Genomic DNA, 21,926 nt, shown 5'->3' with positions numbered 1-21,926 from the left:
GAAACCTTCTCTCTTCAAGTTTGTCTCCATTGGTCCTTGGCTTATTGCTGTGCACCACCCAAAAGAGCTTGGCCCCCTCCCCTTAACCCCCAGCCCTCAGCTATTGATAGACATTGATCAGATCCCTCTCAGCCTTCTCTTCTCCAGACTCAACAGCCCCAGGGCTCTCAGTCTCTCTTCACAGGGGAGATGCTCAAGTCCCCTAAGCATCCTCCTGGCTCTCCCTTGGACTCTCTGCAGCAGGTCTCTGTCTCTCTTGAGCTGGGGAGCCCCAAACTGGACACAGGATTGCAGCTGTGGTCTCAGCAGGGCAGAGCAGAGGGGGAGCAGAACCTCCCCAGCCCTGCTGGCCACATTGTTCTTTCTGCACCTCAGGATCCCCTTGACCCTCTCTGCCCCCCATTGCTGTCCCATGCAGAACTTGCTGTCCATCAGCACTCCAAGGTCTTTCTCCATGGTGCTGCTCTCCCCAGGGCATTCCCTAACCTGCCCTGGTGCCTGCTGTTGTTCCTCCCCAGATGCAGGACCCTGCACTTGTCCTTACTGAACTCCCTGAGGTTTGGCTGCAGCCAGCTCTCAGCCTGCCCAGCTCTGCTTGGATGGCAGCACAGCCTGGCAGGTGTCAGCCACCCCCCAGCTCTGTAGCATCAGAGAATTGCTGAGGGTGCACTCAGTGCCCTCAGCCAGGTTGTTGATGAGGATACTGAACAAAACTGGACCCAGTACTGCCCCCTGGTACAGACCTGCTTTATTGGTAGCCTGGGGGAAAGGGCAGTCAGATCCCCAAAAGATGTTGAAATTGGCTGTGGATAGAAAGCTGGGGGCAAGGAAAGAGCACAGCTGAAATGATTCTGGTGGGGCTGGCTGCACGAGATGGGAGGAGATCAGCTCCCCCACACTGTTCCAGAAACAAACCCAGGACCTTCCTGCACCCTGAAACTTTCTGACCTGCCTTAAAATTCAGTCATGAGGTCTGTGGTGCCAGGCTGGACTTGATGATGTTGGAGGTCTCTTCCAACCTTGGTGATTCTGTGATTTCTGTGTGAAAATCCTCTGCACCTTGTTACCCACAGAAGCTCCCAGCTGAGCCTGCAGCTTTTCTTACCTCCTCCCCAGCCCTCAAGACTCTGTTACCAGTAACCACAGAGATCCAGATGGTGACTCCAGCCTCAGCCTTCCACCCTGGGTAGCCCTAGTGGAAGAGCTGCTGTGCTGCATCTGTTTTTCCCCAGGATCACTTGACAGCCTTCCCTTTTGTATTTCACCCCACACACACTCCTCAAGGGAGATCAGAGGAAAGCAAGGCTGTCCCTCAAACAGTTGGTCAGAGGGGATAGTCTGATGCTTATTGCTGCTGCAGAGGAATCCAGCAGAGGCTGGGGAGAGGCCTTGAGCACAGCCCTATGAGGAGAGGCTGTGGGAGCTGGGGTTGCTTAGACTGGAGAAGAGGAGGCTCAGGGGAGACCTTATTGCCCTCTACAACTACCTGAAGGGAGGTTGTAGCCAGGAGGGAGTTGGTCTCTTCTCCCAGGCAACCAGCACCAGAACAAGAGGACACAGTCTCAAGCTGTGCCAGGGGAAGTTTAGGCTGGAGGTGAGGAGAAAGTTCTTCCCAGAGAGAGTTGTTAGCCATTGGGATGTGCTGCCCAGGGAGGTGGTGGAGTCCCCATCCCTGGAGGTGTTCAAGAGGGGATTGGATGTGGCACTTGGTGCCATGGTTTAGTCATGAGGTCTGTGGTGCCAGGTTGGACTCGATGATCTTTGAGGTCTCTTCCAACCTTGGTGATACTGTGTGTGTCCCTGCCCATGGCAGGGGGGTTGGAACTGGATGATCATTGAGGTCTCTTCCAGACTTAGTGATACTGAGCACTGAGCATCATAGAATTGTCAGGGTTGGAAGGGACCTCAAGGATCATCCAGTTCCAACCCCCCTTGCCATGGGCAGGGACCCCTCACACTACAGCAGCTTGCTCACAGCCACATCCAGCCTGGCCTGAAAAACCTCCAGGGATGAGGCTTCCACCACCTCCCTGGGCAACCTCTGCCAGCCACATCCAGCCTGGCCTTTGCACAGTCTGCTGAGCCACCCATCTCCCCTCAGCCTCTCCAGCAGGCAGCCATCCCCAGCACTGTTGTGTGTGGTAAGACAATAGAGGCTGGGAAGAAAATTCCCTGTGCCAGGGCTATTTTTACCAGAGTGGTGCAGTTTGTGTTCAGCAGACTTACTCCTCTTCATCTACCTCACTGATGATACTGGATGCTATTTTAGGCCTTGCAGAAAATGTTCGCTCGCTCTCTGCTAAAAGGGAAGCAACCAAACCCCACAAGGCCTTCGTTACAGGCAGTGGTTTGGATGGAGAGATCTTAGGCTGAGGCTCCTGGGGGAGGTCTTCCAGCTTGGCTTGGCAACAGAGGTTTGTGTGTGACCTTGAATCAGAGAATTGAATCATAGAACGCTCAGGGTTGGAAGGGACCTCAAGGACCATCCAGTTCCAACCCCCCCCTGCCATGGGCAGGGACACACAGAGAATCACCAAAGTTGGAAGAGACCTCCAAGATCATCAAGTCCAACCTGGCACCACAGACCTCATGACTAAACCATGGCACCAAGTGACTGCCCATTGGAATGGGCTGCCCAGGGAGGTGGTGGGGTCGCCGTCGCTGGGGGTGTTCAGGGCGAGGCTTGACAGGGTGCTTGGTGCCATGGGTTAGTTGATTAGGTGGTGCTGGATGATAGGTTGGACACCATGATCTTGAAGGTCTCTTCCAACCTGGTCTGGTCTATTCTATTCTATTCCCTGGGCAGCACATTCCAATGCTGAACGACTCTCTCAGTGAAGAACTTTCTCCTCACCTCCTGCCTAAACTTCCCCTACAGCAGCTTGCTCACAGCCACATCCAGCCTGCCCTTCAAAATCTCCAGGCATGAGGCTTCCACCACCTCCCTGGGCAACCTCTTCCAGTCTCTCACCACCCTTCTGGGGAACAACTTCTTCCTAACATCCAATCTGAATCTGCCCATTTCTAGTCTTGTTCCATCCCCCCCAGTCCTATCCCTCCCTGACACCCTCGACAGTCCCTCCCCAGCTTTCCTTTAGCCCCCATCAGACACTGGAAGGCCACAATTAGGTTTCCTTGGAGCCTTCTCTTCTCCAGACCTACCCAGTATGCAGCTGGATTTTCTGAGGTCTCCTACAGTGCACTAATGAAACTCCCTGACATGAGTGTGAGAATGAAAGAGAAAACCCCAGCTGAATGTGCAGAATCTTTCAGAGAGCAGAGCAGGCTTCAGCTACAGTCTCCCCACGTCCTTTGTGGAGACTGGAAGTGTCTTTTTCCCTCTGTGAGAGGTGCTGTGCTGAAAATATCGCTGCTGCTGAGCATGACTTTGTCATTTAAACATTGCCAAGCCCTCGGCTTTGCCAATTTCCTACTGTTTCTATTTGCTTTGTGCTCTTCCCTTCTACTGGGCTGTGTTCACTTGAAGTGATGAGTCTGCTCGGGTGGCTGATGCTGCCTTCTTGGCTGAGGCAGGAAAGCAGGAGGTGAAATCTCAGACAGGGCTGGGTGTTCTCTGTGCTCCAGCATCTAGCTGGTTTAGAAGCTGTGTCTTAGAATCACAGAGTCCTAGAACTGTCAGGGACTCTGGGACTCTAGGACTCTGGGACTCTCTGTCTCTGTGACTGACTCTGTGACTCCATCACTCTGTGACTCCATCACTCTGTGACTCCATCACTCTGTGACTCCATCACTCTGTGACTCCATCACTCTGTGACTCCATCACTCTGTGACTCCTGACTCTGTGACTCCTGACTCTGTGACTCCTGACTCTGTGACTCCTGACTCTGTGACTCCTGACTCTGTGACTGATTCTGTGACTATGATTCTATGACTTTATGACTCTGTGACTATGACTCTGAGACTCTGTGACTCTATGACTCTGTGACTATGACTCTGAGACTCTGTGACTCTATGAATCTGTGATTATGACTCTATGACTCTATCATTCTGTGACTCTCTGACTCTGTGACTCCATGACACTGTGGCTCTGTGATTCTGTGACTGTATGTTTCTCTGATTCTAGGACCTGGAGGTCCTAGTGAATGGGAGGGTGACCATGAGCCAGCAATGTGCTCTGGTGGTCAAGAAGGCCAATGGCATCCTGGGGTGGGTTAGAAGGGCTGTGGTGAGTAGGTTGAGAGAGGTTCTCCTCCCTCTCTACTCTGCCCTGCTGAGGACACATCTGGAATATTGTGTCCAGTTCTGGGCCCCTCAGTTCAGGAAGAACCTCAGGGAACTGCTTGAAAGAGTCCAGCACAGAGCCACAAAGATGAAGGCAGTGGAACATCTTCCTCCTGAGGAGAGCCTGAGGGAGCTGAGGGCTCTGGAGCTTGGAGAGGCAAAGCCTGAGAGGTGACCTCATTGTTATTGATAAAGCTGTGCAGGGTGAGTGCCCAGAGGCTGGAGCCAGGCTCTGCTGGGGGATGCCCAATGCCAGCACCAGGGGCAGTGGTGGAAGCTGAGGCAGAGGAAGTGCCATGGAAACAGGAGGAAGAATTTTTTCCCTGTGAGGGTGATGGAACACTGGAGCAGGCTGCCCAGGGGGGTGGTGGAGTCTCCCTCTCTGGAGATCTTCCAACCCCACCTGGATGTGTTCCTGTGTGACCTGCTCTGGGTGATGTTGCTCTGGCAGGGGGGTTGGACTGGATGATCTCTGGAGGGCCCTTCCAAGCCCTAATATTCTGTGATTATGTGATCCTTCCCTTGGGAACTACATGAGGTCCATCAGGAACACCTGACAGAACTTACAGACCAGTTTGCAGGACTTCATGCTACTCCTCCACCATCCCAACTCTGTGACCGTGGTTTTGGGACCTCTCAGAGCTCCTGGTTGCTTTTGGGGAGGAGTGGCTGGTGGAGAGGAGCTGTAGAAGTGAGGGAGGGGTGGCAGCAATGCTGTGAATGAGCAGCAACTGTTAAAAGGTGGAGCTGAGGAAGAGGAGGGCAGAATTAGAGTTTCCTTGCTTTCTGCAGAGGCTGAGCTCTGCAGTGGGAGGTTTGGCAGCAGCATGCACCCCTTCTGATGAGTCACATGAGGCTTTCTCAGAGGAAAGGTCTAAGAACTGTGCTGGTGCTGCTCTTGCTAGTGTTTTTTATGTTCCTTCTGAAGGCCTTTTTGCTGCCATACAGCACCTGCTCCACCATCCTTCTCGTCCCATGCAAGCAGTCTGTGGGGGCTACCTTCTTCCATTCATTGTCTTCCTCACTGCTGTGGTGATTCAGAGGGTGGGGAAAGACTGTCAGGTCAGCACAGATGTGCTCTCCAGGCACTTGGATCTGTTTATAGCAGTGAGGGTGGATCTTATGGGTGATGCAAGGCTTGATGGATGTGTGAAAAGTCATCTTGTGACGATGGTGGGGGAAGGCAGAAGGGAATCAACTCCATTTTCAGCCCCTGCTGAAGAGGAGCCAGCAGTGTGGCCAGGTGGCCAAGAGAGCCAAAGGCCTCCTGGCTGGGATCAGCAATGCTGTGTCCAGCAGCAGCAGGGAGGGGATTGTCCCCTGGCACTCAGCTCTGGGGAGGCCACACCTCGAGTGCTGTGTCCAGTTTGGGACACCTCAAGGCAAGAGAGATGTGGAGGGGCTGGAGCCAGGGCAGAGCAGGGCAAGGAAGCTGGGAAGGGCCTGGAGAAGAAATCTGATGAGGAGCAACTGAAGGAGCTGGGGATGGTTAGTGTGAAGCAGAGGAGGCTGAGGGGAGACCTCCTGGCTCTCTACAGCTCCCTGGAAGGAGGTTGTGGAGAGCTTGGTGCTGGTCTCTTCTCACAGGTCATTAGCCATAGAAGAAGAGGGAAGAGCCTCAAGCTGCAGCAGGGCAGCTTCAGACTGGACAGGAGGAAGAATTTTTTCCCACCCAGAGTGTTCAGGGCTTGGAATGTGCTGCCCAGGGAGGTGGTGGAGTCCCCAAGCCTGGATGTGTTTGAAGGTGTTTTGGATGTGGTGCTTGGGGCTGTGGTTTAGGGGTGATCCTTGCAGGGTAGGGCTCTGGGTTGGCCTTGGTGATGCTGAGGCTCTTTTCCAACCTGAATGGTTCTGTGATTCTTTACCACTGAAATTTTGAGAGAGAAGCCCTGGGAATCCATGGGAGATTTGCTGCTTCTTCCTGCATGCCCTTTTGTCCCTCTCAAAGGTAAATGCTCTTTGTTTGACCTCTCCCAGGCTATGTGGTAGGGAGACATTTCCTGCTCCTGGTAATATCCTTCTCTCTGAAGGGCTCTGGGGTTGTGGGGACTGGGAAACACCAGCTTGGGGAGTGGATCTAGTGGGCTTGTGGGCCCTGGCTGCAGAGAAATGTAAGCTTTAAGATTGCTGGGCTCAGTGGTTACTCTTGACTGCTTGTTTGCTGCCTATGACAGGTTGGACTTGATGATCTTTGAGGTCTCTTCCAACCTTGGTGATTCTGTGAGTCCATGACCAGCTTAACAGTGCTTGAGAACAGACCTGTTTAATCTCTCTACCTTTCCTTACTCTCTTTCTCTCTTGGAAAAAAAAAGTGTCTCCATGTTGCCCTCTCCCTCCTCTCCTGCCCTTCCCTAATGGTGCCTGTCTCTCCTCCAAAACACTGGCTGATTTCACAGGTCCCTTGTCCTGGTCTGATTAAAATTGTTCTGGAGGAAGGCTTGGAGTGGGGAAGTTGAGGCCAAGGCAGAAGAGAGGCAGTAAAACCGGACCCCTCACAGCAACTCATTTGTTTGTTACTGAGGCTGGAGCCAGGCTCTGCTGGGGGATGCCCAATGCCAGCACCAGGGGCAGTGGTGGAAGCTGAGGCAGAGGAAGTGCCATGGAAACAGGAGGAAGAATTCCACTGTGAGGGTGATGGAACACTGGAGCAGGCTGCCCAGGGGGGTTGTGGAGTCTCCCTCTCTGGAGATCTTCCAACCCCACCTGGATGTGTTCCTGTGTGACCTGCTCTAGGTGATGCTGCTCTGGCAGGGGGGTTGGACTGGAGGAGCTTTGGAGGTCCCTTCCAGCCCCTAACATTCTGTGAGAGAGTGGTGAGGCTTTGGAACAGGCTGCCCAGGGAGGTGGTGGAGTCACTCAGGATATGATTTAGTGGTCGTGGTAGTTTGGTTATGGTCGGAGTCGATGATCTTGAAGGTCTTTTTCAACCTGAATGACTTTGTGACGATTCTGTGCTGAGCCATGCAGTGAGCCCTCTTCCTCTGCTGTTCTAGTCCCGAAGCCTCCCTGCTCCAGCCCTGCAGCGCTTCTGCTGCGTTTCCCCTGCTTTCAGTGCCCTTTGGTGAGGCACTAAGCAAATGCAAGGCTCGGGAAAGAGGAGCACAGGCGAGCCGCCGCTCCAACACGTGTGCATGAGCACTATGTGGGGAAATCAGGGCGGGGGGGGATGGAGCTTGTGTCGCCCTCCTAATCCGTGCTGCAGAAAGCGCTAAAGCCCTCCAAGTCCCGCTCCCGGCCGCGGAGCCTCCGCACGGCAGCCGTGCGGGGCTGGGCGGCACGGCGGAGCCCCGGGGTGCGCCGCTCGCCCGTGCGCGCCTGGCAGCGCCACAAAAGGCACCCGCCGATGACATTCAGAGGCTCGAAGGCCCCGGTTCCCGGGGACACACTTGGTTGGATGCAATTAAAATGCCTGTCAGGCAAGCCCTTGACAAAACCGCTCCAGCCGCCGAGGTGCAGCATCCTATTGTAAGCGGCTGCTGGCGGAGCCGGCTGGTTTGTCATCCTTCTGGAAATTTCTGCGGCCAGTGAGCTCCCTCTTCCTCTCCCACTCACCCTCTTTTCCTTCTCACCACTGCGGGGACTTCTCCTAATTTGCAGTTTCCCTTTCCCCCCCCTGACGTACACATGGTAGATAGGAGCCGGTGTGGCTCGCAGACTGCGGCTGTCTGGAGCTCGGCAGGCAGCCGGCGGAGAGCGGCGCTCCGGGAAGGATGATTCTGCAGCGCTTCTTGAGGGATAGGCTTGTGTGGTATGGCAGCATATGAGCTGGTAATGATTGTTTTTTCTTATTGCAATGGCAGCTTTTGTTTGCTGGGGGTGTGTGTGGGGGGGGGCTGGAGGCGATACCTTCGTGCCGTGGCTTTTTTTTCGGGGCGGGGAGGGAGCGTCTGCCGAAGGTGAAATTCCGTAGCGGTGGCTCACTGGATCGATTGGAAATGTATAGGATCATAGAATTGTCAGGGTTGGAAGGGACCTCAAGGATCAGCCAGTTCCAACTGCCCCTGCCATGGGCAGGGACACCTCACACCAGGGCAGCTTGCTCACAGCCACATCCAGCCTGGCCTTCACAAACCTCCAGGGAAGGGGTGATGAGGTGGTGAACTTCAGGGGGGCTTGCTTGTGGTCGGATTTGATGCATCCACACCTTCATACTTGTGTGGATCTGTTTGTGCATCGATCTCTTTGTATAAGGGGGGGGGGCTTCTCTCATAGCTGAAAACTGGTTGGTTTTTCAGGGGGGGAGAAAAAAAGCCAAACCAGATCTTTTCAGAGCGTTTCCCCCCCCCCCCCACTTTTGTTTTGATGTGAACAGATTCTGCAGTCCCCAGCCTTGGACCTGACACGCTGACGGGAACCTGCTTGTGGAGAGATCGGAAAGGTAGGACACCTCTGTAGCTGAAGGTGGTTTGGATGGATGTGGGAGGGGAGGCAGCGCAGGGTGTGGGCTGCTCGGAGAGGAGGAGGGGGAGGGGGGCTGTGCTTGTTTTGCATCCAGACAATAGTTGTTGTTCTTTGTTGTATGGAGCCGCCTTCGATTAGCAGCTTTGCATAGATCTTCAGACTGTTGTGGCAGACTCCGTGAAGTTATTTCCCGACGCTGTGCAATCTGCTGTAGCTGGCTCATTAGTCCTTTGCAGCTGCAGTTTCACCCGAGGCGGCGGGGGGGGGGAGGAGGAAACACAGCCCTGAGTGCTTGGCCATCGCCTTGGCTTAGCAAGCACGGAGGGCGCAAAGCTGTCTCCCTGCCACCTCCGGCGTGGGGTGGTCTCTAATGTTCGTTTTAGCGCCAGCAAGAGGAGGGTTAAACTCGGGGGCTTGCTCGGAGCAGGTAGAAGGAGCGCACAGCAGAAAGCGTAGTGGTGGTTTAGGACTGTAGCGGTTTCCGTGGAGGAGGGAAAACTTCTTTTAACCCTTTGCCTGCTGCCTTTCGGCAGGGTGGGGCAGGGCTGGGAGAGCCCTGATGGCTTTCTCACCTATCCCTGGCGCTCCAGGCATGGTTCTGCCTGTCAGAATGAAGCCAATAGACTGAGCCCTTGTGTTTCATTTTATTTTGGACAGTGTCACTGCTAGCTCCCAAGAGAAATAGATTGCTACAGAATCATAAAGTCAACCAGGTTGGAAAAGACCTCAGAGACCAAGTCCAACCTATTCCCTAATACCTCCTGGCAACTAAACTATTATCCTCTTCCCCCTCCTGGGTTCTTTAACCCTTTGATGCTGTAAAGGAAAGGGTGAGATAAACCCCTGCAGGATGATAATAAAACATTGAGTGACTTGGTTCATAGATTCATAGAGTGGTTTGGGTTGGAAGGGACCTTGAAGATCATAGGGTTCCAAGCTCCCTGCCAGAGCAGGGTCACCTTCCCCTAGGCCAGGTTGCTCAAAGGCCTCATCCAACTTTCTTTGTGTTGACCTTTGTGATGTCCAGTGGTTAAGGAGTGCAGATCAGTGGTTAAGGAGTGCAGATGAGTGGTTAAGGAATACAGATCCCTCTGCTCTGCAGTGGGGACTGTACCCTGTCCTACAGGTGACTCATCCTTCTTAGCTCTGCCTTTAGACCTGGAGGGAATAGGTGTGTTTGCAGGGCAGCCAGTCCAAAAAACCACATCTGTGTGGCTCTAGTCTGAAGTTTTCAGGGTGCCTTTTGAAACCCAGAAAAGAGAGGGGAGACATTCTCCAGGCAAAAAAACCAGTTGTGTTTCTAACTGGGAGTGTAATGGTGATCCTGGTCTGCTGGAACCACCAGTGTGGGCTCCCTGCCTGTCTTCAGTGCTGGCTGCAGTAGCATCCCCCTGAAACGTGGAGAACAGCTCCCTTCCACTGCAGGAAATGGCCAGGGCTGAGTGAGACAAGATGTTTCCCAGGGGAAAGCATTGCTGATGTTTTCAGGCTTATTCCCTCTCCTGTTTTCCTTACATGCAGTTCTACCTGCAACCCTTCTGAGTGAGGCTGGAGCCAGGGCTAGGGCATGGTCCTTTCACCCTTTGTCCTACAGACCACCAGGAATATCAGTGGGAAGCATCACCCCCAGGAAGTCCCTGCATCTTTCCACAGCCTTGGGCAGAGGGCACAGGATGGTGACCACACAGAGACAATGGGGAGAATGAAGCAGAAAGGACAATCCTTGAACCTGGAGCCCCTCTGCTATGAGGACAGACTGAGAGAGTTGGGGTTGTTCAGTCTGGAGAAGAGAAGGCTCTGAAGAGACCTTCTGGTGGCCTTCCAATATCTGAAGGGGGCTACAGGAAAGCTGGGGAGGGACTTTTGAGGGTGTCAGGGAGTGATGGGAGTGGGGGGAATGGATCCAAGTTAGAGGAGGGTAGATTGAGCCTGGATGTTAGGAAGTTTTTCCCCAGGAGGGTGGTGAGAGACTGGAAGAAGATGCTCAGGGAGGTGGTGGAAGCCTCATCCCTGGAGGATTTTCAGGCCAGGCTGGATGTGGCTGTGAGCAAGCTGCTGTAGTGTGAGGTGTCCCTGGCCATGGCAGGGGGGTTGGAGCTGGCTGAGCCTTGAGGTCCCTTCCAGCCCTGACAATTCTTTGGTTCTGTGTGATTCTGTGATTCCTCGCATCTTCCCGCTCTCCTGGCCCTTGCATTGCTTTCTTTTCCCCCCTGTCTTTGGCAGAAGACTTCTTACTCACTGCTAGTTTTCCCTGGCTCAATAAAATCCTTCAAAGGAAAGTTGTTGTTTTCTCTTGGTGCCTTGTAATGCTATTTTCTCCTGGTACCAATTATCTCCTGGGCTCAAACAGAGAAGCCTGAAGTAAGGAGTGTACAAAAATGCTTTCAGTTCTTGAAAAATGCATTCATGAGCAGGTCCCTTCCTTCCTTCCCTCTACTTTTCATTTCATTTCCATTATCCAAGGGCAGCAAGCCAAACTGCAGTCTCATTCTGATTTCATTAATGTTTTGCAAACTCCGTCTCAAGGACTGAAGCCTCTTGCTGGGCTCGGTGTCAGAAGCCAAGGTTTTGCTGCAGCGTCGGGGAAGGGGAAAGGAAAGCTCAGGAAGGGCATAGAAAGGCTCAGGAAGGGGAAAGGAAGGCTCAGGAAGGGGAAAAGAAGGCTCTCTCCCAAACAGAAGCGATGGCACGGATAGCAGCTGAGCAGAACCGCCTGGCTGGTCCACTGTGGGACCCCACCCGGAGTACTGCATCCAGTTCTGGAGCCCCTATTACAGGAAGGATCTGGAAGTGCTGGAGAGTGTCCAGGGAATGGCCACGAGGATGAGCAGAGGGCTGGAGCTGCTTTGCTATGGAAACAGACTGAGAGAGTTGGGGCTGTGCAGTCTGGAGAAGAGAAGGCTCTGAGGAGACCTTCTTGTGGCCTTCCAGTATCTGCAGGGGGCTACAGGAAAGCTGGGGAGGGACTTTTGAGGGTGTCAGGGAGGGATAGGAGTGGGGGGAATGGGTCCAAGCTAGGGGAGGGTAGATTGAGATTGGATGTTAGGAAGAAGTTGTTCCCCATGAGGGTGGTGAGACACTGGCAGAGGCTGCCCAGGGAGGTGGTGGAAGCCTCATCCCTGGAGGTGTTTGCAGCCAGGCTGGATGTGGCTGTGAGCAACCTGCTGCAGTGTGAGGTGTCCCTGGCCATGGCAGGGGGGTTGAAGCTGTCTGATCCTTGAGGCCCCTTCCAACCCTAACAATTCTCTGATTCTATGACTGCAGTTTGTTGGCAAGGTGTCCCCTCAGAATGGCTCTCATCCCCAGTGGAGATGCCTCTTATCTCTTGTGCACAGCATCCTTTCAGTTCTCTGTGGCATCCTGAAAACAAAGGGAAGGGTGGCAGCCATTAGTGAATACATCAGAGCTTGTGAGGAGATTTGGGGGTCTCTGGGGTTTGTGGTTTAGGTGTTTTTGTTGGTTGGTTGGTTTGTTTGTTTCCTAAGGACTACATCCCTTGTTTCTTACACTTCTGATTTCTCAGTCCCTTTTACCTCCTTCTTTGATCTGGGCTTTCAAGATTCACATCACAGATTGTTCATCCCAGCTGCAAAGGAGCAAATGAAAAGGTATGCTGGGGGAAAAAACCCAAACCCAACAAAATAATAAAGGGAAATGATTGCAAACAATATCATTTCCTTAAAGCAGATGGCAGGGGTGCTTAACACTGCAAGGAGAGAACTAATTCCAGGTTGATGGGAAGTAAAGATCATCTGGCTTCAGGGGTGGCATAAGATGGCTGGGAACATCGAAACCAACCCTGTTTTCTCAGCTGGTACAGAAAGGCAACAGAAGGCAGAGTGTGCAGTGGCAGTGAGGGGTGTTGGATGGCAGTGTGTGGACTCCAGAGTGCTGTGTGGCAATCATAGAATCACAGAATGATAGGGTGATAGAATCATAGAATGGTCTGGGCTGGAAGGGACCTCCAAAGCTCATTCAGTCCAACCCCCTCTGCACTCAGCAGGGACATCCCCAGCTAGATCAGTTCACCCAGAGCCCTCTCCAGCCTCACCTTGAATATCTCCACCTCCCTGGACAACCTCTTCCAGTGTTCCACCACCCTCATGGTGCAGAACTTCTTCCTCACATCCAATCTAAATCTGCCCTGCCCTAGTTTAAAGCCATTGCCCCTGGTCCTGTCCCTGCAGGCCTTTGCAAACAGTCTCTCTGCAGCCTTCTTGTAGCCCCCTTGAGGTCCTGGCAGGTTGCCAGGGGACTCCACCACCTCCCTGGGCAGCACATCCCAATGACGAACGACTCGCTCGGTGAAGAACTTTCTCCTCACTTCAAGTCTAAACCTCCCCTGGCACAGCTTGAGACTGTGTCCTCTTGTTCTGGTGCTGGCTGCCTGGGAGAAGAGACCAACCCCTTCCTGGCTACAACCACCTTTCAGGTAGTTGTAGAGGGCAATGAGGTCACCCCTGATCCTTCTCTTCTCCAGGCTAAGCAACCCCAGCTCCCTCAGCCTCTCCTCACAGGGCTGTGCTCAAGGCCTCTCCCCAGCCTTGTTGCCCTTCTCTGGACACCTTCAAGTCTCTCAATGTCCTTCCTAAACTGAGGGGCCCAGAACTGGACACAGGACTCAAGGTGTGGCCTAACCAATGCAGAGTCCAGGGGCACAATGACCTCCCTGCTCCTGCTGGCCACACTATTCCTAATGCAGGCCAGGATGCCATTGGCCCTCTTGGCCACCTGGGCACACTGCTGGCTCATGTTTAGGTGGCTGTCAATCAGCACCCCTAGGTCCCTCTCTGTTTGGCAGCTCTCAGCCACTCTGACCCCAGCCTGTAGCTCTGCCTGGGGTTGCTGTGGCCAAAGTGCAGCCCCTGGCACTTGGACTTGTTGAATGCCATCCTGTTGGCCTCTGCCCATCTGTCCAGTGGGTTGAGGTCCCTCTGCAGAGCCCTTCTGTCCTCTAACTGACCAACATCTGCTCCCAACTTGGTATCATCTGCAGACTTGCTGATGACTGACTCAACCCCCTCATCCAGATCATCACTGAAGATGTTAAAGAGGATGGGGCCCAGCAACTAGTTAAAAAGTTAAAGCAACTAATTGGGATGCTCAGAAAGGTGCTGAATGCCCTCAGAGAACACAGCAATCTGCCACAGACAGATTCCCTCCTCAGCCCACAGTCCTGCACCAAAGGAGCCTCCAGCTCTCTTCAGAACCCACTGGGATGCTCAGAGGTTGGTGCTCTCTGTGCCTGCTGCGTGGGCTCACCGCGCTCAGAGGGGCTCTTGGTGTCCCTCCCGCCAAGCAGGAGCTTGCTTTCTCCCAGGGATGGATGCTCAGTGCCTAGGAGAAGTGAATCCTTCTCCTTGGAAAGCTGCCATGTAGTGCTGCTGCTGCAACAACCACCAAGCATGTTATTAATGATCATTAAAATAAGAACTGGGGCTGTTATTTGTAGTGGTGATGTTATGCAATGAGTGGCAAGAGAGGAGCAGTGTTTGTGACAGGAGCTGTGAGACAGGGAGAGAACTGCAGAGCTGGGCAGAGAGGAACCTGATGAGGCTCAACAAGGAGAAGTGCAGAGTCCTGCAGCTGGGGAGGAAGAAGAAACTGCAGCAGGACAGGTTGGGAGGGGATCTGCTGGAGAGCAGCCCTGGGGAGGAGGAGCTGGCAGTGCTGGTGGGGAACAAGTTGTGCATGGGACAGCAATGTGCCCTGGGGGCCAAGAAGGCCAATGGGATCCTGGGGTGCATTGAGAGGAGTGTGTCCAGCAGAGCCAGGGAGGGTCTCCTCCCCCTCTACTCTGCCCTGTTGAGACCTCAGCTGGAATATTGCATCCAGCTCTGGGCTCCCCAGTTCAGGAGGGACAGGGATCTGCTGGAGAGAGTCCAAGGGAGGACTATCAAGGATGCTGAAGGGACTGGAGCCCTGCCTGGGGAGGAGAGGCTGAGAGCCCTGGGGCTGTTTAGTGTGGAGAGGAGAAGGCTGAGAGGGATCTGATCAATGCCTATCAATACCTGAGGGGTGGGGGTTAAAGAGGCAGGGGCCAGGCTCTGCTCAGTTACACCCTGTGATAGGCCAAGGGGCAATGGATGGAAACTGCAGCACAGCACAGGAGGTTCCACCTCAACATGAGGAGGAACTTCTTGACTGTGAGGCTCCCAGAGCACTGGAAGAGGCTGCCCAGAGAGGTTGTGGAGTCTCCTCCTCTGGAGATTTTCTGTCCCTGTCTGGATGTGTTCCTGTGTGACCTGTGCTGGATTCTCTGCTCCTGCTCTGGCAGGGGGCTCGGACTCAGCGATCTCAAGAGGTCCCTTCCAACCCCTAACATCCTCTGCTCCTGTGAACTGCCTACAGCAGCCTTCTTGGCTGCAAAGCACACAGAAAGCCTTTGAGGATTTAGAATCCTCACAGAATTGTCAGGCTTGGAAGGGACCTCAAGGATCATCCAGTTCCAACCCCCCTGCCATGGCCAGGGACACCTCACACTACAGCAGGTTGCTCACAGCCACCTCCAGCCTGGCCTTCAAAGCCTCCAGGGATGAGGCTTAATGTAAAGGAGCGTGCTTCATTCTTGGCTTTGTTTGTGTTTGGTGCCCATTAGGAGAAAGATTTGCTCAGCAAAGCCTCGTGGAAGGAATTACACAGAAGTGGATTGGAGGCTGGTGGTCTACAGCTCCTCATAGTAGTTCTGACTAACCAGCATGGGTGAAAGCTTTCAGTCCCCTTGTATGCATTACTCAAAAGCAGGAAACCTGACCACTTGAGTCATTAATTATAGAAGAGGAGGGATGCAAACCATGCTCTGTGGTGCAAGTAACACATCCCTGGGGTTTGCAAGCAGTATACAAACCCAGGATGACTCCCTGCAAGGACTCGCTGCGGAATGTTTCAGTTAAACAAATGAGCAAACAAAAGGGATAAGAAACAAATCCTCAGGGGCTGTGTTACAGCCTAAAAGGGACTGTGGTCTTGTGAACTAGGCTTCCCCCAGGCCTCAGTTTTGTGGCCAGGCTTGTTGAGTGTCTTTCTAAATGATCTGGGGGAGAGAATTGAGTTCCCTCCTCAATAAGTCTGCACTGACATAGGCTGGGCACTGATACAGGGGAGGTTTGCCATCACCTCTCCAACACCACCCCTGTGATGAAAATTATATGGACCAGGGGCTGTTCCTAAGCTCAGCTCTTCTCCCTGTGCTGGTATCCCAAGGGGTCTGCCCATCCCATCCACCCAAGGCCCTGACTGCCTTGCAGGGCAGGATGCACTACACATTTGTCATGCAGTTCCAAATGTGCTAGGGAATGAAAGGTCAAATAGAGCTGAATGTCAGCTGCTGCTGATGTGGGCAGTTAATGCCTTCAAAGCACTGCAGGGAAAGGAGGCAACCTCATGAGTTCAACAAGGCCAAGTGCAAGGTCCTGCAGCTGGGTCAGGGCAACCCCAGGCACTGATACAGACTGGGCAGGGACTGGCTGGAGAGCAGCCCTGGAGAAAAGGCCTTGGGGGTGCTGGAGGTGGAGAAGCTCAACAGGAGCCAGCAGTGAGCCAAGCAGAGCCTGGGCTGCAGCAAGAGAAGTGTGGCCAGCAGGGCCAGGGAGGGGATTCTGCCCCTCTGCTCCACTCTGCTGAGACCCCACCTGGAGCACTGGGTCCAGCTCTGGAGCCTCTGTTCCAGGAAGGATCTGGAGGTGCTGGAAGGTGTCCAGAGAAGGGCCATGAGGATGAGCAGAGGACTGGAGCTGCTCTGCTATGGAGATAGACTGAGAGAGTTGGGGTTGTTCAGGCTGAGGGGAGACCTCCTGGCTCTCTACAGCTCCCTGAAAAGAGGTTGTGGAGAGCTTGGTGCTGGTCTCTTCTCACAGGTCATTAGCCTTAGAACAAGAGGGAAGAGCTTCAAGCTGCAGCAGGGCAGCTTCAGACTGGACAGTAGGGAGAGTTTTTTCCCATCAAGAATGGTCAGGGCTTGGAATGTGATTCAGAGGGTGGGGAAAGACTGTCAGGTCAGCACAGATGTGCTCTCCAGGCACTTGGATCTGTTTATAGCAGTGAGGGTGGATCTTCTGGTGGATGTGTGAAAAGTCATCTTGTCATGGTGGTGGGGGAAGGCAGAAGGGAATCAACTCCATTTTCATCCCCTGCTGAAGAGGAGCCAGCAGTGTGCCCAGGTGGCCAAGAAAGCCAAAGGCCTCCTGGCTGGGGTCAGCAATGCTGTGTCCAGCAGCAGCAGGGAGGGGATTGTCCCCTGGCACTCAGCTCTGGGGAGGCCACACCTCGAGTGCTGTGTCCAGCTTGGGGCACCTCAAGACAAGAGAGAGGTGGAGGTGCTGGAGCCAGGGAAGTCATTGTGCCCTGTGCTCAGCACTGGTTAGACCACACCTTGAGTCCTGTGTCCAGTTCTGGGCTCCTCAATTTGAGAAGGACATGGAGAGACTTGAAGGTGTCCAGAGAAGGGCAATGAGGCTGGGGAGAGGCCTTGAGCACAGCCCTGTGAGGAGAGGCTGAGGGAGCTGGGGTTGCTTAGCCTGGAGAAGAGGAGGCTCAGGGGAGACCTCATTGCTGTCTACAACTCCCTGAAGGGAGGTTGTAGCCTGGTGGGGGTTGGTCTCTTCTCCCAGGCAAGCAGCACCAGAACAAGAGGACACAGTCTCAAGCTGCACCAGGGGAAGTTTAGGCTGGAGGTGAGGAGAAAGTTCTTCCCAGAGAGAGTTGTTAGGCATTGGAATGTGCTGCCCAGGGAGGTGCTGGAGGTGTTCAAGAGGGGACTGGATGTGGCACTTGGGGCCATAGTTTAGTAGCCATGAGGTGTTGGGTGCCAGGTTGGACTTGATGACCCTTGAGGTCTTTTCCAACCTCATTGATTGATTCTGTGATACTAGTTGCTGTTTCTGGGAGGAGAGGGGGATGTTGGGGATGAAGGAGCAATCCACACACCTGAGCTAGTTGATGTGGTGGGGCAGCTCTACAGTTCTTTTCATAAACAAGGTGCTGTTACACTGAATAGAATAGAATAGAATGGAATAGAGCAGACCAGGTTGGAAGAGACCTTCAAGATCATCGTGTCCAACCTATCATCCAACACCACCTATTCAACTAAACCATGGCACCAAGCACCCTATCAAGTCTCCAACTGCTTCCAGGAAGGTTGTGTTGTTGACTCTCTTTGCTTGCTCTGTAACCTGGGATGAGTAATCTGCTTCCTGTCCCCACATCTGTCTCTATTACTCAACAGTCTTCCCTGGAATATGTGTGGAAACCCCCAAAACCTTCATGTGTCTGGAGGCTATGAGATAGATACCTCAAATATTTGCATTCCTGTAGTTCTCTGGGCTGCTGTGCCAAGAGGGAGGGCACAGGCTCTGCTCAGTTGCACCCTGGGATAGGACAAGGGGCAGTGAATATAAACTCCAGCACAGGAGGTTCCATCTCAACAGGAGGAGCAACTTCTTCACTGTGAGCCTGACAGAGCCCTGGAAGAGGCTGCCCAGAGAGGTTGTGGAGTCTCCTTCTCTGCAGCCTTTCCATCCCTGTCTGGATGTGTTCCTGTGTGCCCTGTGCTGGATTCTCTGCTCCTGCTCTGGCAGGGAGCTTGGACTCAATGATCTCCAGAGGTCCCTTCCAACCCCTAACATCCTCTGATCCTGTGATTTAAAAGCTGTACATCCTCTGCACTGGTTTGAAACTAGAGTGGCCAAGGCTGGTCACTTGCCAAGACTGGACCTAGATCTTGTAGAAGGCTCCCAGGGGATTCTCAGGTTGAAGGCCCTGCAGTGAGAATTCTGCTGTTGCTGGGGTAAGTGCAATGAGCTGAGTGTTCTGTTTGGAGCAATCTGTGGCACAGAGGGCACCAGCCTACTGTAAGCAGCACAGGGGATTGCTTTTACTGTGACAGTTAAAACACCAGAAGTAAACATTTTACCTGCCTGCCATGTGCTGTGTGTAGAAATTGATTGCAGAGCTAAAGGTGTGTTCCTCCCTGTGTGTTCTGTGGAACATGAGGAGAAAGTTCTTTGCAGTGAGGGTGACAGAGCCCTGGAGCAGGCTGCTCAGAGAGGTTGTGGAGTCTCCTTCTCTGGAGCCTTTCCAACCCCCACCTGGATGCATTGCTGTGCAGCCTACCCTGGGTGATGCTGCTCTGGCAGGGGGGTTGGACTCAATCACCTCTGGAGGTCCCTTCCAACCTCTCTAATGTACTGTGACACTATGAAAATTCTGGGTCTTGAAACTGCCAGGAGAGCAACTCCAAAACACAGAGTCACAGAATGCTGGGGGCTGGAAGGGACCTGGAAAGCTCATCCAGTCCAACCCCACTGCCAGAGCAGCATCACCTAGAGCAGGTCACACAGGAACACATCCAGGTGGAGTTTGAAGAGCTCCAGAGAGGGAGACTCCACAACCCTCCCTGGGCAGCCTGCTCCAGTGTTCCATCACCCTCACAGGGAAAGAATTCCTTCTTCCTATTTCCATGGCACTTCCTCTGCCTCAGCTTCCACCACTGCCCCTGGTGCTGGCATTGGGCATCCCCCAGCAGAGCCTGGCTCCAGCCTCTGGGCACTGCCCCTGCACAGCTTTATCAAGAGCACTGAGGTCACCTCTCAGGCTCCTCCTCTGCAAGCTCCAGAGCCCTCAGCTCCCTCAGGCTCTCCTCAGGAGGAAGATGTTCCACTGCCTTCATCTTTGTGGCTCTGTGCTGGACTCTTTCAAGCAGTTCCCTGAGGTCCTTCTTGAACTGAGGGGCCCAGAACTGGACACAATATTTCAGATGTGGCAGGGCAGAGTAGAGGAGGAGGAGAACCTCTCTTGACCAACTAACCACAGCCCTTCTAATCCCCCCCCAGGATGCCATTGGCCTTCTTGGCCACCAGAGCACATTGCTGGCTCATGGTCAACCTCCCATCCACCAGGACCCCCAGGTCCCTTTCCCCTTCACTGCTCTCCAGCAGCTCATTCCCCAACCTCTCCTGCTCCCTGGGGTTGTTCTTTCCCAGGTGCAAGCCTCTCCCCTTGCCCTTGCTGAATTCCATTCCATTTCTCCCTGCCCAGCTCTCAGCCTGTCCAGGTCTGGCTGCATGGCAACACAACCCTCCTGTGTCAGCCACTCCTCCCAGTGTGGTGCCCTCAGCAAACTTGCTGGCAGTGCCCTCTGTGCCCTGCTCCAGGTCATTGGTGAATATATTGAACAGCTCTGGTCCCAGTACTGACCCCTGAGGGACTCCACTAGACACCAGCCTCCAACTAGACTCTGTCCCATTGACCACAGCTCTCTGACTTCTTCCCTTCAGGGAGTGAGGTGGATGGGAAGTGGTTGATCATCCAGATCACATTGGGAATTCTTCCTAACATCCAGTCTGAATCTACCCATTTCTAGTTTCTAGCCACTCCTCCCAGTTTGGTGCCCTCAGCAAACTTGCTGGCAGTGCCCTCTGTGCCCTGCTGCAGGTCACTGATGAAGAGCTCTGGCCCCAGCAGATTGGATTGGCACCGCAGCGTCCTGTGGCTGCTGCCGGCGTGGCCGTGGCGTGCCTGCGGAGGTGTTTAGTTACAGGCTCTGCTTACACAAACGGAGGTGTTTCGATTCACACAGCCACACAAGTCTAATGAACCCGTAGGCAGTAATTGTGATGGACTTGGCTGAGTGTTTGGAGGTAAGAATGGGGAGGGGAAACAACAGAGAGGCTCTTTGAAACCCCGTTCTATTTCCTTCCAAGCGATTTCATGGCCGCACGTGGGCTCAGCCTGCGCAGTTAAACTCCTGGTGCAGTCCTTTCATGCCCTGCTCAGACAGGGTTGTGTGCCTTTATTGACTGCTTGCAAACACTACATGCACTGCCTCACAGGATCCTAGGGGTTGGAAGGGAGCTCTGCAGATCATTGAGACCAACCTCCCTGCCAGAGCAGGAGCAGAGAATCCAGCACAGGGCACACAGGAACACATCCAGACAGGGATGGGAAGGGTCCAAAGGAGACTCCACAGCCTCTCTGGGCAGCCTCTTCCAGGGCTCTGTGAGCCTCACAGTGAAGAAGTTGCTCCTCCTGTTGAGGTGGAACCTCCTGTGCTGGAGTTTCCATCCATTGCCCCTTGTCCTGTCATGGGGTGCAAGTGAGCAGAGTCTGTCCCTGACCCTTCCCTCCTGACCCCCCAGCCCTCAGCTATTGATAGACATTGATCAGATCCCCTCTCAGTCTTCTCTTCTCCACGCTAAACAGCCCCAGGGCTCTCAGCCTCTTCTCACCAGGCAGTGCTCCAGTCCTTTCAGCATCCTTGTAGCCCTCCAAAGACTCCAGCAGTTCCCTGTCCCTCCTGAACTGGGCAGCCCACAACTGGATGCAATATTCCAGCTGAGGTCTCAGCAGGGCAGAGCAGAGGGGGAGGAGAACCTCCCTGGCTCTGCTGGACACACTCCTCTCAATGCACCCCAGGACCCCATTGGCCTTCTTGGCCCCCAGGGCACATTGCTGTCCCCTGCAGAACTTGTTGCCCACCAGCACTCCCAGCTCCTTCTCCATGGGGCTGCTGAGGTCCCTTCCAACCCTGACAATTCTGTGGTTGGGGTTACTTGTGTGTTTCTTTTCCCTCATTTCTCTTGGTTATAATGAGATTGGAACAAGCCCCTCACAACATGCAGTGCATCCAAAAGAATCTCTCCTCTTCCAACCCCTCCAGTCCTGTAAGCACTCATTAGTCTCCTGGCATTAAAGCAGCCACTTGGAGGGGTGTCAGTGAGACTCTTTCCTCCCTGATTGTTTATCAACAACTGAAAATAGCTGAGGCAAGTTTATTGCAAGTGCACACATAGCTACAGGGAGCTTTTGGGGCAGCTTTTTTATGTCAGTGTTTCTTTCTTTTGCTTTCATTGGAGTTTCTTCTTCTTAGAATCTTAACCTACCCATCTCTAGTTTTGCTCCATCCCCCCAGTCCTATCACTCCCTGACACCCTCAAAAGTCCCTCCCCAGCTTTCCTGTAGCCCCCTGCAGATACTGGAAGGCCACAAGAAGGTCTCCTCAGAGCCTTCTCTTCTCCAGACTGCACAACCCCAACTCTCTCAGGCTGTCTCCAGAGCAGAGCAGCTCCAGCCCTCTGCTCATCCTTGTGGCCCTTCTCTGGACACCTTCCAGCACCTCCAGATCCTTCTTGTGATGGAAGTTGGGTGGCAGGAGGAGGATGTAGCCTAATTAAGGCAAATTGATTATTTATTGTGTGACACTGAGCACATGGGCAGGGTTCCAGGAGATTCATTCCATCTTCAGTTTCCCAGACTTTCTGGTCCCACTGCTCAGGATGGGTGGTGTC

At 53.7% G+C, this 21,926-nt stretch overlaps 1 protein-coding gene across 21 annotated transcripts in view; it reads left to right on the top strand.

Annotated features, from left to right (window-relative positions):
• MAP2 (microtubule associated protein 2) overlaps positions 1-21,926 on the top strand; it is a 225,683-nt gene that overhangs the window by 81,733 nt on the left and 122,024 nt on the right. For 4 of the 21 annotated variants that reach the window (XM_054177061.1, XM_054177055.1, XM_054177057.1 and 1 more), the window contains exons 1-2: positions 7,644-8,010; positions 8,555-8,620. The gene's annotated coding sequence lies outside the window, so the exon portion shown is untranslated. Of the gene's footprint in view, positions 1-7,642; positions 8,011-8,554; positions 8,621-21,926 lie in introns of those variants that run through there. The other 17 variants (XM_054177072.1, XM_054177070.1, XM_054177059.1 and 14 more) reach the window with 9 other exon arrangements.

This window comes from Dryobates pubescens, chromosome 37, assembly GCF_014839835.1.
Source record: "Dryobates pubescens isolate bDryPub1 chromosome 37, bDryPub1.pri, whole genome shotgun sequence".
Taxonomy (NCBI): Eukaryota; Metazoa; Chordata; class Aves; order Piciformes; family Picidae; genus Dryobates; species Dryobates pubescens.
This window is presented reverse-complemented; position numbering and strand designations above follow the sequence as displayed.